Source organism: Suricata suricatta, chromosome 2 (genome assembly GCF_006229205.1).
Source record: "Suricata suricatta isolate VVHF042 chromosome 2, meerkat_22Aug2017_6uvM2_HiC, whole genome shotgun sequence".
NCBI lineage: Eukaryota > Metazoa > Chordata > Mammalia > Carnivora > Herpestidae > Suricata > Suricata suricatta.
Window position 1 is genome coordinate 139724301 of NC_043701.1, and position 14901 is coordinate 139739201.

A 14901-nucleotide genomic window follows, 5' to 3' on the forward strand; every position below is an offset into this window, starting at 1 on the left:
CCACATAGTTGGGCATAATTTATTATCTAATAACATGTGAAACTCCTGAACTTTATGCTGAACGTGGGATCACAGTGACCTAGAAGGATAGTAGAGTGTCATCAGGCTCTGCTCTCTACCCTTGCCTATCAACTTTATTAGGTTTATAAGTGAGCTCATAGATCTCTGCCGGTCCACTCAGATGGCTAGAAAAGCAAGTGTGAGGGATTAGTTTCAAGATCCCTTACAGAGTTTCAACAAGAGGCCATTGAGGCCCTGCTATGTGCAGATGCTTCTCTTTTCCCTGAGGAGACTGAGGAGAGCATGCAGTGGGGACACTGAGGCCAGGCCAGGCCCCAGATGTCGCAGAGGAGTCCGAGGGATTGCAGGGATAGAGCTATAGAACCCCAAGGGCTCCACACTGCTGCCCGGGCCCCTCAAGAGACGGCCTGGTGCAGGGGAAGGGTAGCAAGGTGCCAGTGGCTGACAGATAATCCTGGAGCCAATGCCAGCTTTACCACCTACCCGGAGGACAAGAAGGAAGTGGGGTGAGGCTGCCACCACCAGCCACTGTCCCCCACTTTTCAGACGAAGCTAGAAAGCACCTCGAGCCCTTGTGAGCCCGTGAGACAGGGGCACCCAGATGGTGTCCCCATGGCGGCCAGTCCCAGGCACTGTGAGGGGCTCTCGGCCATCTTGCCAAGAAGATCCCCTTTAACCCTGTCAGTGCCAGGCTCTTCTCTCCAACTTACTGGTCAGTCCTGAACACTGCCCCACCCCCGGCATTCAGTTCAGTCTGGCTTCGCCAGGAAGCCTTGCAGGAACCCAATACTTGGCTCTGCTTGGACTCAGGGAACCCCGATTCTTCGGGCACAGGTCTTTCCTGTGCCTGGTGTGCATGCCCTGAGGTCCCAACTGTCCCCAAGCAGTATTCATCACACCCTTCCCTTAAGCCTCTGGATCACATTCCCCCCCTCCACAGCCATGGTGTGAGACACAATCTCTCCCCCAGGTTTCTGACTTGTTTATTCCATGATAAACCATATGCCAGGCCCTGAGCTAGATGATGGGGTACTCAGAGTGCTCTCAGGAGCATCTGAGAAGGCTTCCTGGAGGAAGAGACATGTACACTGAGCCCTAAAGGACTGGACTGGCAGGAGTTAGCAAGGTGAAGAGAGGGAGTGTGTTTTCTCCACACACAACACCAACTCTTTGAACATCTACTTGGCAGCAGATACCAGGGATCAGCAGCAAATAAGGCAAACAGAGTCCTTGCCTTGATGGAGTTCAGAGCCTGGTACGGAGGCTGATGGGAAATAAGTAATCACATTGAATTACAACTGTAATTCAGAGAAGAAAACATTCAGGACATTCAGAACATACAGTAGGAAGACTCAGGCTGGGCTGTGGGTAGAGATGGAAGTCTCTGGAACAGTGAATTGAGGCTGATGCATAAGGAATGAGGAAAGACCCACCAGGCAAAGTGGGGGCACAAAGGGGAAGGAATTTCAGGCAGAACAGAATTTCAGGTGAATTTCAGGCAGAACACCCTGTGCAAATGCCCTGAGGCAGCAAGGAATTTAAATAATCCTGAAAATAATGCATAAGACCCAGAGTTCAGAGCACAGTGACAATGCAGTAGTTACCCTTTGTTATTAATATCGTATAATGATTTTAAAATTTCTCAGGTTATCACCTTTCTTTCCAACCCTAGTGGAACATTCTCTTCACTTCATAGGTGAGAAAATTGAGGGTCTGTGAGGTGAAGCCAAGTGCCCAAGATCATGAAGCCAGGATGTGGGTATCTGGATTCAAATCCAGACCCACAGATTTGAAGGGAGCCACGTTGCTCCCCTCCCCGTAGCCCCAGGGCACACTTGGTGCCACATCCTGGCTTGTGGTGGGGGTGGGGTGGCATGGCTCCAACCCAGGGCCCAGGCCTACAGCCTCCCCATCCGAGGAGGGGAGGCCCTCCAGTTCACCAGCTGCACCCAGGTGCATGCTTACTGGGCCTCGGACTTAACCGCAGATTGCCCATAAAGTTTTTCATCTCAACAGATCCCAGCTGTGACCCAGAAGGGGTCAGTAGGGGCGCAGGGGGGAGCACTTAGGAGAGGAGGTTGTTAAAATGTGGAATTTGGAAATGGCCATCTCCCTGAAAAACAAACGCGTGTTATTGCTACAGGCATCTCAAGGGCCTCTTGTCTCCTCGGTCACCCGCCAGATGACGTGTTGCATGTCAAGTGACTCCATCATAATCGACAATTCAATTGGCCCAAATTACATTATGTATGTAAATTTCCATCTGCAAATCAGCACGGCATGGACCTCACCCCGACGGCTAGTCACTGCACTGGTCCTCAGCTCCCAGGGCCTGCTCCCTGTTCACCCTCTGCCCACCGAGGGAGGGGCCCTGGGGGGACCAGGAGCCAGGACGGAGAGCTGAGAGCTGCAGACCACAGAGTACAGCTGTGCCCAGGCAGAGGTGGGGGGAAGAAACCAGGCTCTGGCTGCAAACCGGGTTTCCACCATGGATCTCCAACAGGAGCGCACTGGAAAAGCAGCTGCCATGCCGCCGCCAGCCTCTGACTTTGAGCCCAGGAAGCATCTGGTGACACTTGACAATGGCACTGCCCACCAGACAGCTGTGTGTAGCAGACAAGAGCACGAGCTCTGGGGCCAGATGGCCTGGGTTCTAACCCCAGCCCTGCCTTTTCTCTGCTGTGAGCTGTGCGGCAGTTCATGTGACCTCTCCCGGCCTCACTTGTCTTTTCTGTAGAGGAGAGACAAAAAGGCCTCTTCCAAGGAGGTCATCTTGGAACTCCTTGGAAGCCTTTGCTGTCATCCTGATCCTCATCACATGAGCTCCTACGCTGCTTTGCTGCACAGCATGCTGGAGTCTCCGGAATGAATCTGCTAAACCTGGTTGCAGGCAAGCTGGAAATGACCTTAACGTTCCTCCCCACCAGGGACTGGGAATAGGCTGAGGCAAGGGAGGCCCTGGTCTCAGGAACAAAATTTAAGATAGTACCAAAAATCTCAGTAATTGAAATAAGTCATATAAGACAGGGTTTTTAAAAATCAAAATTAATGCCCTAAAGAGTGCATGAAGTACAATACACCAAAGTAGGAACCCACCTGATGGGCGTGGTTCTTTCCCTGACAAGTCAGCAGGTCAGTGGGATACCTTTGTGCTATTTACTCTTGGGTAATCAATCAACTCTTGAGTCATCAAGAGTCTTGTTTCGCTAATTAGAAGGTCCAGTCCAGTGAAGACCAGTCTTGTCCCATTTCTGAAGGGTCTGCTCCACCAGTTGGAGCTAGAATGCCCCTGGCCTTGAGGGAGAGAGGCAGCCCAGCTTCCCTCCATGCTGACCTCTGCTCTCCTCCTTCAATGCATGGCCTTGGACTCTGACCCCAGAGGGAGAGGGGATCAGGGGAGGATGTGCAGCCTCCAGCAGCAGGGCAGCCAGGGCCTGGCATGGTTTTCCGCCTGTTGGTAGATGAAACCCAGCTCTTTCTCCTGGGGGGCTGTCATGGGTTCTTGGCTGAGTCCCCTGCTGGGCACCCCATCCTCTCAGCTCTGGCTGATCACCTCCAGATGCCTCCCTGGCTGCCAGGCTTCTGAGTTCCCTCTAGAGGCCGCGCTGCCCCTCTGGGCCTGCTTCTCTGGAGGACTGGCACCAGCTCCTGGCACAGATGCTCGCCTGTGCCCTTGCCGGCGAGAGGGCAGTTCACCCTTGTGCATGTCTCATTGTCCCTTCTGCTGCCCCAGACCCTTCCAGCCATGGCAGGTTTCCTCCAGACTTGTTGGGCATGGAGCAGATGCCCATCATTGTGTTTCCCAAACTTTGGGGCACCCTTGTCAAGCCCTCTGTGATGGTCAACATCATTTATCAACACGATTACATTAAGGGATACCCAGATAGCTGGTTAAACATTATTTCTGGATGTCTCTGTAAGGGTGTTTCCAGAAGAGATTAGCCTCTGAATCTGTAGACTGAGTAAAGAAGACCTGTCCTCATTAAGGTAGATGGACATCATCCAATATCCTGAGGTCTGGAACAGAACAGAAAGGCAGAAGAAGGGCGAATTCTCTCTCTTGCATAGGTATATCCATCTTCTCCTGCCCTTGGACATCAGAGCCCCTGCTCTGGGCCTTTGGGCTCCATGATTTACACCAGCAATATCGTCTTGGTTCTGTTCTCTGAGAACCCTGATGGACACGTGCTCCTGGAAGCCTCTCACCAGGCTGGAGGTGAGCGGAAGACATACACCCCAGGATCCTTCCTCTTCCCCCCAGGAGAATCTTCTGAAGGCCTCCTCCTTAGCCCTTCTGGGGTGGGGGAGTATTGAACTAAGGTCACAAAACCTGCGGTCACTTATCTACCTTGAAGCCCAAGCTGCTGGTCTCGCACCTCCTTTGAAATTGAAGGACTCAGAAAGCCCCGCAGGTAGGGGCGCCTGGGTAGCGCAGTTGGTTAAGCATCGACTTTGGCTCAGGTCATGATCTCACAGCTGGTGAGCTTGAGCCCGGTGTCAGGCTCAGTGCTAATAGCTCAGAGCCTGGAGCCTGCTTCAGATTCTGTCTCCCTCTTTCTGCCCCTCCCCAACTCATACTCTCTCTCTCTCTCTCTCTCTCTCTCTCTCTGTGTCTCTCTGTTTTTTTGTCTCTCTCTCTCAAAAATAAATAAAACATTAAAAAAAAAAAAGCCGCCCAGGAATCCCCAGGCAGGGCAGCCATGGCGTCTCTGGCCATGGTGGAGCTTAGTGTCCTGCTCTCTCTCCCCCTTGCACTATGTGGGGGGCAGGACTAGATCCACCCCAGTCACGGGGAGGCCCTGGCCCAGCCTGCTGCTGCCTCCTGGTAAGTGTTCAGGATGCTTGTCCAACTGCCGCTAGGCCTCTGGAGCCTGGGCGCTGGCTCTTCCTGGGACTCTAAACCACCTACTCATTTGTGCAGCCATCTCCATGGAGCGCCTACTATGTGCTGAGTCCCTCTGCAGGTGTCAGGATTCAGAGGGGAGCAGGCATGGGGCTAAGAGTCACCAACACACCAACTCAGATGACCCTGGGAACCTTCCAGTTCCAGTAGGGCAGGGCCACCCCAGGATTGGTCCAGGTGGATCCAGGTGGGTCCAGGTAGGTGGCGGGGACTTTGTGTCTGGCTGTGAGGAGTGCTGAGATGTGGTTGAGAATCCAACCCAACCCTGTTTCCCAGGACCACGGACGCATCTGCCCGGCCTTCCTCTTTCCAGCCTTCTTCCAGATGCTGCCCTTGTTCTGGCCAGGCCTCAGGTCCAGGTTCCAAGCTGCTGGGCCGCCTCCTGCACTGTCCACTCCCTACTGCCATTCTCACTTAGCAACTCTGGTTCTTCCAGAATCTCCTCTTAGGCCACCCCAGGCTCCTCTGGGGAGAAACTCCGGATGTCTTATAAGGCTGCGCACTACAGTCCACCTCTCTCCGTGCATAGCCTGGGCATTCCCGAGCTTCAGTGTTGGAAGGAAACCCCCACCCTGTGCCTGGGGCTTCAGGATCTACAGAGCATTGAGTGTCCATCTCCTACACCAGCTTGACAGGTAGGCAGTGCAGGGAGCAAGCAGGTGAATCAGGCAAGGGGCAGAGAAGAAAGGAGGCTTGGCCAAGGCTCCAGAGGCTCCCGGTGCTTGAGGGGCTGAGCTGGCACATGTGCCCTCTTCTCCAGCAATTCATGGTGGGACATCCCCCTGCCCAATTCCAAACAACCCTCTATATAGTTCCCAGCAAGGGCGCAGGTGGGGAGGGTTGCAAGCCTGTGACCCCAGGGCCCTGAGGTTTCCTTTGGCTAACAGCATTTGCATAATGTTGCATTCCAATGTTGCCCATGGGTCTTGCTCTATTCAGTTCCCCATGGACCCCACCATTTCCTGTGGCCTCACTGCTGCCATCTTCATTAATTTCTACCGTCCTTCTAGCTTCTGAAGGCGTCAGTTTGTTAGCCTGCGTGCAACCCCTGGAAGCTGTTCTTTGGGTCTCTGCCCCTCTTGTTCCTGGGTGCTCACTACACTCCCTTCCAACTCTGCTGGCCCGGGCTGTCAGCACCAGCACTAACCTCCCAGCCCTGCACCCTCCCACCCATCGGAACTGCTCCGCCCACCTGCTGCACCCCCTTCTCTTTCTTACCCGGAACACACTCATTCATTCATTCATTCATTCATTCATTCGACAAACACACACCTAATACATGATCACATGGGCCAGGCATTCAAGGGCAGCAAAGACAGGCCCCCTTCTGTAAAGGGGGTCTCAGTCTTCCTGGGGACACACACGCCTAAATGGACACATTTAGAACAACTTTGAAGTGCCGTGCTGGACATGAGCACAGAATGCTCTGGGCCTTGCTTGAGGATTTCCTCCTTTGGTCTGCTTTCCTAATACCAAACAGTCAGGGACTCCTCCTGTGGGTCCCCATAACACCTTAATTGGGCCTTGAATGTAGGGCTTTTATCACACTGCATTATGGGTCCTTTTAAGCTGGGATTGGAAACAACTCTATATTAATTTTCATATATCACAGGTCCTGGTTATTGTCATGAGTGAATGAAGGCTACGATCAGCTTGTTCCCCAGGGTATCTCTATTTGCACACGCAGTACTGTGTACATGCATTTCTGTTAGGCTAACTATCCCTGTGGAGACACACTTACTACTCACTGGCTCCGTGTGGGTCTCTTGCCAGGTCCTGGGCCCAGTGGACAACGGGACCTGGAGCTTGGCAGACACCACAGGCAGCAGGGTGGACAGACCCGTGAGCACCCAGCAGTCCTGAGCCGGTGTGTGTGTGTGTGCAGCTCCACTCCTGTCCCATGAGTGATAATTGGACACATGCCTGGGGAGTCCATTGGATCCAGTCATCTGGGAGCAATCTCAATGATTAAACAATGTGCCCCTGAGCCAAAAAGAAAAGAGGAGGAAAAAAAAAGAGAGAACTGTCCACAGATCTAGAAGCTCCAATGTGGCCCCTGGCAAGCGGGGATGGTGGCTGGAAAAGGGGTGAAGGCAGAAGATAGAGGGAAACGGTTGGGAAAACTGGAATAAATTGGAAAATAAGAGGTGCCTGCCACAGGGTGACAAAGTTAGCTAGCAGTTCGTTCCCACTGTGGTCCTACAAGCCTGTGCCCACCTGGGCGGCTCACCCAGTCCGTCTCTGATCCTCTAGGCCCCTCCACCCTATGCCACCTCTCAGAGCTAGAGACTACAAGTCTTACTCTCTGGGCAGGCTGCACATGGACGGGAAGTGGCATTTGGTGAAGCCCTGGTCAGGGGTGAGAACACCACCGCTTCCCCAAATTGGTTTTCCGACAGTAAATTATAATTGCTCTAAGTGTTCTAGAACTCAGGGACTGAGATTAATTACGACTCCGTATCCTATGGTGCTCTGAACTTTAAGCACAGCATGGCGTGCAGGTTGTTAATAAGAAGGAAGATCTGGAGGACTTTTTAGATGAGCAAATTAAAAAAAAAAGACAATTTGAGTTGGCTTGTGCACCTGCCAAGGGGGACCCCTTGGGCCTGAAAGAATGCTTTCCATCTTACCGAACTGGCCCCAGATTGTGTTCATGATGACCAAAGAGAAGTGGCTCCTGGGGCCTGGGGACATGTGGCAGGCCTTTAGCCACCTGGCCCAGAATGGATCCAAGCACTAGGCTGGTCAGCCCTTTACAGGAACAATAAGACCAGCAGTCCCAAACTCAGATGTTAGTAGGAGTCAGGAAGGGAAGTAACTCAGGTGGGGCTTGTGGGTGAGGCGCAAATATGGAGTGGTGGAGACTGGGGAGCTGGGGGCACCGTTCCCTGAGCTCCGGCCAACTCGGCTCCCGCCAACACGGCTACATCCCAGGACCGCAGCCTGTACTGCTAGGTCTTCGAGAGCAGAGTTACAGATTTCTATATAAAATGTCTCTATTTTTATCATTGGAAGCTTATTATAATTTTAACATATTTTATGGGACCAAATAAATTCCATCCATGTTGGAATTTGGCCCATGGACCATCATCTTAAAACCTCTACATCAGAGACTCACTTCTTTCCTCAGATGAGTGGTAGGTTTGGACCTCTCTCCTACCAGGGAGAGGAGAGCCTCCCACCACCTGCCTCCTGATTCCTTCCTACCCACCCTGTTTCTCTCTGCAACACTCACCACATCTTCTTATCTCAGTATTAAACTTCAAGTCCCTTGACAGGCATGGATGAGACACCCCCATTCTCAAGCACGTAAGAAAAGGCCCCACATAGTAGGGGCTCACCAGGGTTTATTGAATGAATGAGTAAATGAAGTGCACTTTCAAACCTCCCTGCTTTTCTCATTCTCTTCCTTCTACCTCAATAGTCCCTCATCCCAAACCTGACACATGCACACAGTCCAAGCCAATGTCCCCTCCAAAGCCTTCACCATGTTTCCAGGCTCTGAAACTGAGATCAGAGCCAATAAGGATTAGAAGCAGAAGGGATGCAGAGTCCGTGGTCCAGACGTGGGAGCCAAAGTCTGGCAGGAAGAAAGGATTTGCACAACGCTGAACCGTGAGCTGGTAGCTGAGCCAAACCTTGAGTCTGGAGTAGGGCAGTGTGACGTGCTATTCCCTGACATCTCCCCCTTCCCAGGCCTTCTCTCCTTCTGTCTCTCTCGGAGCACAGCCCATGTTCAGGGAGCCAAGCCTCCCACCCACCCCCATCCTGGAGAGATGCACGCAGAAGACCTGAAAGCTGTGACCACCCCAACATGCACTCAGCTCAAGATGTACTGGGAAAGCTATTCATGTAATATAAAACAGAAATCGCTATTTAGAACGTGAAATTAATTTATTTTTATTAAAATGCTTTCTGGAGCCAGGCCCCATGGCTGCTGCTGGGCCCTGGGGGTGGGGCCCACTCTGGGGATACTGACCTTTGCAGCCTAGTGCCTGGCTATGGCCATGACCATCAGTCACCCCATCCCAGGGCAGCTGTTTGCCAAGATGGTGACATTCAAGCTGTTATCTGGATACAAGAAAGAAATATAAAGGAACAGCATATTTGTGCTGGGAGCTGGCTCCCTTCCTCCCTTCCTCTCCCAGCTGAAAACTCAGAGAAGGAGCCACTCACTCAGTGGGAAATGGAGGCAGCCAAATATAGAAGTTAAGAATGTGGGCTTTGGAGTAAGACAGATCCAGATTTGAGTTCAAGCTCCAGTGTTTACTAATGTGTGACCTTGAACCAGGTCTTTTTTCCCCCTCTTTGCTTCAGCTTCCATCTCTGCAAAATAGGGATATGTGAAATGAATAAAACCGCTCTATTTCCAGGTGGAAAAAGTTCTAAGCATCTTACATACTATGGAACATTTAATCCTCATAACAACCCTATGAGACACACACTATTATTCTAAGTTTCATTTTACAGACATGGAAACTGAGGGACAGAGAGGCAAACTGGGTTGTACAAAATGACATAGCCAATAAATACTGGAACTGTGATTCCAACGTAGCTACCACCCCAACCATTAAGTAAGTTTAAAGACCATGTTCCTCTTTTCTTAATTTTTAAGAAACTTAAGAAAATCCAAACATGACTCAAAACACAAAAAGCATCAAAGCTAGACAGACCAAAACCTCCCCTTCATCACTACTTTGCATCTTCAACCAACCTCCACTCAATAACTATTTTTCTACATCTCTTATTTTAACTTGCAGTTTCCTTAGAAGTGTACAAGACAAATTTTGTCCCTCCTCTTTTACATGAAAGGGGAGATATTATACACATTGCTTAATACCTTGTTATTTTTATTTTTAAATAATTTTAGACTCACACAGAAGGTGCAAAATAGTTGAGAAGATTCCCATGCACTCTTCACCCAGCTTTCCTCAGACCAGAAAAATGAACAATGGCACAACCCAATTACACTTGGTCCCATTTTGCCAGGTTTGCCAGGTTTTAGGCTTCTGGTAAATAGCTCTATGAAGTTTTATTGCATGCATAGATTTGTATAAGCACCACACTGGTCATAATTCAGAACTGCTCCTTCACCACAAAAAACATTCCATGTACTGCCCCATTATAGCTACGCTCTCTTCCCCGCCCTAACCCCTGGCAACCACAGAGCTATTTTCTATCACTGTGTTTTGTCACTCTGGGAATAATTAATAATAAATGGGAGCCACAGTATGCAACCTTTGTGATTGGCTTTTTCACTCAGCCTCAAGCCCTTGAGATCCATCCAACATTTGCAGGTTTCACTAGCCTGTGCCTTTTCTTTGCTGAGTAATATACCATTTTATCAACGTGGCACTTTGTTTATCCATTCCTCTGTTGAATGGCCTCTGGGTTGTTTCCATTTTTTAGCTATTACAAATAGAGCTGTTGGCACATTTGTGAGTGGGTTTTTCCATGAGTATACATTTACATTTTTCCTGGGTAAATACCAGAAGTGGAATGTTTGGGTCGTATGTTCGTGTATGTTTAATTCTGTAAGAAATTGCCAAACTGTGGTTCCAAAGTAGCTATTCCACTTTGCCTTCCTTGCAGCAAAGAATTTCCACCAGCACTTGATATTGCTGATATTTTTTATTCACACCATTGTAACATGCGTGTACTGGTACCTCAGAGCACACCTTACCTTTTAAACTTAGGACGGCTTGGAGCTCTTTCTATGTCAGAATAGAGAGCCACTCATTATTTTCCTGCAGCAGCATTGTATCCCTTTGTACACCAAAACTGATTTAACTGAACTTTTATGGTTGGTGTTTGGGTATTTCCAATCCTTGCTGATTCAAATGTTTAAGCTGTAACTCTGAACCACGACTTCTAACTGCTTTTGTACATATTAAAGAAGTTGTACATTTGTATCCTGTCTCTTTCAACAAAGGAGTCTGTTAGTGATATTTTTGAACTTAGAAGTGAAAGAAAACTAACTTGAACCAGTTTGAATTAAGAGGAAGAAGTGATTGGATCGGGATGCTCGAGTGGTTTAGTCAGGTAAGCATCTGACTTCAGCTCAGGCCATGATCTTGTGGTTCATGGGTTCAAGTCCCACGCTGGGCTGTGCTGACAGCTCAGAGCCTGGAACCAGCTTCGAATTCTGTGTGTCTCTCTCTGCCCCTCCCCCACATGGTCTCACGGTCTCTCTCTCTCTCTCTCTCTCTCTCTCTCTCTCTCTCTCTCTCTCTCTCTCTCAAAAATAAGCATTAAAAAAGTGCTTGGATCACAGATGGTGGAACTGAACAGCCAAGCTGCACTAATGGTAGGGCCAGGAGACCCAGAAGTGGTCCCTGCATGGCATTTTCCTTCTCTCTCCGTTCTTGCGTCAGGGTCATCTCCCTTGCTCCACAGCACAACAAGAGTGGCCACAGGCAGCACCCTTCTATTATCTGACAGCCCCCTACCCCATGGGCAGACTGTCTCTCTTTGCCAGACATGAATCAAAGGTGCCAGATTTCTGGTCTGGAGGGAGAAGGGGTAATGCCATCCCTACCATCCCAGGGATGGAAGAAAGCTTTTGAGATAGATGTGTGTGCAGAGAAGGGGTTGGAAAATGAACCCAAAGATGCAAAGATTTCTCCTCTCATGGGGTTGGCCACCTGAGATGCCCTCCCACATCTCCCAACACAAACCACGCTCGGCACACATTAGATGCTGACGGCATGCAGCTGGTGCCGAACAAGATATGTGTCAATCAAGCATTCTACTAAAATTGCCTCCTATTTCTTTGCATGCTGGGGGAACCCACCATTTAAAATAATGCCATTAAATTCCTCTGCGAAGCAGGCTTTCTTCACAGCAGGATTTGCTTAAAGTGGGGCATGCCTGCAGTCTCAGTTCCTAGGGGGAACCTTTGATTTTCCTGACAACCCACTGAGATAGGCGAGGATGTTACGAGGGCAAACGGTTAATGGACGTGAAAGCTTTCTGTGACCTGTAAGTGGTACAGAAATGTGGGACCTCACCATGACTATTATGATTATCCTTATTTCTTCTCTTCTTTGAAGAGCTTTACACTGTAATTTTGGAAGTAGAATTGGAGACACCTCTCTAACAGTTCAACCTCATACTTCTCCTCTAAGACTCAGTCCCGGGGCTCAGAGCATCATTTCCCACAGGCCTATCACTGCTGTTAAATGCAACATAAAGAGATTTCCACTGCCAGAGGCCTCCTTGGATGGGAAAAAAGGGATGCACTGAGGCAGGGGTTTCCTGAGGCACATTTGGCCATCTCTAAACCACCCTATGCCGGAACAGCTTTTTCTACCCCAAATTTAAGGAATTGATTAGACAATCTTCCTGGAGCACCCAACAGTGTGCCAAGCCCTGTACTGGATGCCAGACTTCCAGGAAGTGAAGGGAGATGGAGAGACCCCCAAGACAAGGGACTGAGAAGTGCTAGGGAAAAGGCTCCAGGTCTGACCTTGACAGAGAGGTGATGAGCAGTTAAATGACACTGCTGACCCTAGAAACCTCAAGCCTTCCCCAGCTGCCCCCCAAATCCCAGGGCCGTTGAAGCTGCAGAGGGTGCCTTGTTGTTCTTCCCAGATTCTTTTTCTCCTCTACATTTTCTCCCTCTTTCTCTAGATGTTTTCTCCTTGTTTCCCAAGACCAAGACCCTGACACTGCCTCTGCCAAAGTAGACCTCCATCCCTACCTCTCTCCCATGCTTGGGGCTGCAGAGAATCCCACCACCCTCCCCTGCCCTCACTTGCTCTGCTGGGCCACAATGAAATGTATTTAGCTTTTAGAGCGTTTGTCATAAATCAGTCTCTCTGGAGCCTCAATCATTTTTATTGCTCTTCTGTGAGCATCCTGTCATTCCTCTCTCTGTCTCAGATATTGGCAAGCTTGGAACTCACGGCACTTTTCCTGGACATGTCTCATTAGAGACCTGCCCACGGCTTTCTGCCTTTGTACTGTGAGGCTTCCCTGGCCAATAATCTTGACCCCATCATGAGTTTTGGCAGACACCCCAAAAAAGCAGTTAGGGTTAGACCTATATTATTATCTGGGAGTCTCCCAGGACCTCACCACTCCTGTCGTTTCTTCTTCCTTGCTCCCATGGAGCAGGACACCATGGCTGAACCCAGACAATGGTGCTGATGGCCACCCTGAGCCCCTTACCCCATAAAAGGCTAAGGGGCTCTAACATGGAGTGAGCACTGCCCTGTTAAAAGGCTCTGCAATGTTTATGGTGCATAGAAGTGTTGGTGAGTGAGCAATAGTGATCACAAGGAAATAAATTATATTGAAGGGGTAATATATCACAATAATTAATAAACACAGACTGTCTGAAGTCAGCGAACTTGATGGAAAATACACAGCTCACTAGGACCTTGAGGATGTACAGACAAAACAAGTAAGGGAATCGCTGCAGACTGTTTACATTCTTGCAACCTCAAGAGTGAGGTGAGCTGAGAGCCCACTGCAGTTTGGCCAAATGAAGCGAGGATTCCAACAGAGGCTGGTCTGTGAAGGAGCCTGTCCTTGTTATAGAATAGACTATCAGAATAAGAAAAGCAACACATGAGCACTATAATTGAAAATTAGATGTGGACCAATACATGGCCTAGTTAATTCTACCTAAGGAGTTTGGGAAAAGTCTATGCTATGAACAAAGAAGGAAATCAGAGACAGAATATTGGAGAGTTATGTCCAGCTTAAATAGGATCTTTGCACTAAAAAAGCCATGGTTTTCTCCCTCTGACTTGAGTTGAGATCACTCTCAATTATGTAATGTGGCCACACATCCACAACTGTCCTACCCATTCTATGGATTGGCATTGCTGCCTGGAAGAACTTTGGTCCAGGAGACCCTTGTCAGTCAGCTTAGTTGCTGAGCACCTGTATCACTGTGATGTTTAGATGCTTGACATACCATATTGTGCCTTCCTGGAGGGGAGTGGTTGGAATAAAACAGGGAGTTACAAAGTAAAATTCATTTTTTTTCAAATCTTGGTTGTTGAGAAACTACCATGTGTCAGGCACTGTTCTTAGGGCTCGGGACACAACAGTCAAAAAAACTGACCAAAAAAGAAAAAAATGACACCTCTCTAACAGTTCAACCTCATACTTCTCCTCTAAGGCTCAGTCCCAGGGCTCAGGGCATCATTTCCCACAGGCCTATCACTGCTGTTAAATGCAACATAAAGAGATTTCCACTGCCAGAGGCTTCCTTGGATGGGAAGAAAGGGATGCACTGAGGCAGGGGTTTCCTGAGGCACATTTGGCCATCTCTAAACCACCCTATGCTGGAACAGCTTTTTCTACCCCAAATTTAAGGAATTGATTAGACAATCTTCCTGGAGCACCCAACCTGCCTTCATGGTGTTTATATCCTAGTTCCTCAAATATTTTCTAAAACTCTGATGATCCTGTAGATAAAACTTAAAGATAATTTCTTCCTTCAACTTGTCTTCCTCCCTTTGCACCCCAACTACAGAATGAGTAAGGCAAGAAAATACCTAAACCTTAAAATGTAGTTCAGAGAAAAGGATAACTATGCTTCAGTTCAAGTGGGAACATTATAAAGCACATCCACTTACTATTTTTTAGAGTCCAGAACTGAACAGTGCTCTCTATGTTAGGTACAAACAAGATTAAAATAATCAATATGATAACCATGCAAACATTATACAGGAAAAAAATAGAAAAGAAAAGTAAGAACTAGATAAGGAAACCAGTCTAGAAAAAAATAATTCCAAATAATAGAAGAACACTTCCCCATTGTAATAAAACCTAATTTTAAAAAAAGTCATCAAAATAAGAATGTAAAGAACAGATGATAAAACAGTACAAAGATGAAGAAACAAGCACCAGATGCACCCTATCACCTGAAATAACCAAGAGAACAAAAATAGGTGAAACAACAGTCTGCAAGACATGGGTGAGCTACAAGAGTTGGGGGTGCCTGAAAGATGGGAAACACG